We start from the raw sequence: 2181 nt of genomic DNA, 5'->3' as shown, positions 1-2181 counted from the left end.
AATTTGTTTGTACCTTAACAGCACATTTACTTATTGTCTATTAATATTAAGACAGATTGTAAATTTAACTTGAATAAAAAAAAAATTACAAAAATAAAAGTCATCAAAGTAAGTAAGAATCACAAAGTACAAAATAAAAATACACTTTTTGTCATTTATTTATACTCTAATTTTAGTGTCTACAGAAATACGAAATAGAAATAAAATGTAAGATTCGGGAAGAATTTAGTATAACGTCCCAGGATTTCAAGGATAAAAAGGATATGGCTGGATAGAGGAGATTCTCCTGATCAAGGATATACAGTAAAGGACATAACTGTTCACGAAAATACCAAAATTTTTCTTAAAGCTTAGAAATTTTATTAGATACCTTAACAAAAAAATAATGTATACATTTAAAAGAGTAGTAAATTTGCTTTCAAATCCAATTACTTAATTCTAAAATTTAAACATAACGTATTAAAAATACTTAATTTTCAGGAGATATATGTAAGTGTGAACACTTTTGTCCGTAGACTCAAAAGTTCGGTTAATATTTTGTGTGACCACCGCGCGATTTTTTTAAAGCTTGAATCCTTTTTGGCATACTATTAACGAGGTTGTCTAAAATGTTTGGGCTTATATTTTGCCATGCGTGGAGGACCCGCTCCCACAATTCATTAACCGTTTTTGGAATATCCTTTTCAACAAAAATTTTTCTTTTTAAAATCGCCCAAAGATACTCAATGGGATTCAAATCTGGGGACTGCGGAGGCCAATCGAGCAGTTTGATCCCGTTATCCACAAACCACGATTTGGTCATTTTTGCAGTATGCTTCGGATCGTTATCCTGCATGAAAATATCTCCTTGGCCACGTTCGAGTCCAAATATATCTAGACTTAGAAGATATGAGTCCTTCAGAATATCAACATAGTCTGTTGCACTCATTATACCATCGATCCTCCGAAGGACACCCAGGTCATTTCTGCGAAAACAGCCCCAAGCCATCTGTGATCCACCTCCAAATTTCATTGTTTGGCATATGTTGCGCTCCTGTAAACCAACCTGTTTATCAATCCATGTCCATGCACGCCCATCTGATCCTATTCGATTTATTTTAGTTTCGTCAGACCAAGTCACTCTCTTCCAATCATCGATTGTGAAGTGTTCATATTTTTTGGCAAACTCCAAACGAGCCTTACGGTGTTTGTCACTTAAGAGAAGTTTTTTTACCATTGCTCTGGTCTTGAGCCCGTTATTTTTTAGGCATTTTCTTACTGTTTTGTCGCTGACATTCACTCCATGGACCTCTCTAATGATTTTATCGGTTTCCACTGCGGTATTTGTTACTCCTGTAACTTAAGTAATTAAGAGCCTAGCTATTCGTGCTACAACTGGGAAGAACTTCTTCGAACGGACTCCACGATTTCGTGGTACTGTTAAATCATTCTGCTTTTTTATTTTAGTAATTAATCCCAGAGAAATTTTATATTTTTTTGCGATTCCTCGGTAAGAAATACAATTTTTAATGTCTTCCAGCAGATTTTTCTTCAAAACAGGATTTATGGCTTATCCCATCATAAAGTAACTAAAAAATTTATCTTAGGATTTAAATATTTAAACATTAAATGTAAATTAATTAAATAAATAAGTAAACTTTACCTTTTCCGTATTAAAATTAAACTTGGAACTCAATTGTGCACAAAATCTTATTGTGGTCAAAACTGTTCACACACTATTTCTGTTTTCTTCGACTTATAGACACAGTAAAAGTCCCGTTAGTTTAAAAAAGTGCTACCGGCTGGTAATTAACGTAACGCTTGAGAGTTTACAATAGAAAAATATTGCCAGACTGGTTTTAAATTTATGAAATGGCAAGCGAATTCAAATTTCATATATTCGCGAACACTTTTGTCCCTTACTGTATATGGTTATAGCCGCAGGAAACTTATAGTATTTGAGTTATTCGCGATTAAAGTTGAAATTTTGCAATATTCTAATTACATACATATTTTCTATATTTAAAATAAATTTGGCACTTAAATTTTTCAATTTTATATACACTAACACATCACAAAGTTGCTAAAGAGAGTATTATAGTTTTGTTCACATAACGGTTGTTTGTAAGTCCTAAAACTAAAAGAGTCAGATATAGGGTTATATATACGGATGTCTGTCTGTCCGTCCGTGCAAGCTGTAAC

This window comes from Bactrocera latifrons, unplaced genomic scaffold (assembly GCF_001853355.1).
Source record: "Bactrocera latifrons isolate USDA-ARS-PBARC rearing strain unplaced genomic scaffold, ASM185335v1 scaffold_415, whole genome shotgun sequence".
In the NCBI taxonomy this organism is placed as follows: Eukaryota; Metazoa; Arthropoda; class Insecta; order Diptera; family Tephritidae; genus Bactrocera; species Bactrocera latifrons.
The sequence above is the reverse complement of the archived record's forward strand: the minus strand, read 5'-3'. Positions refer to the sequence as shown.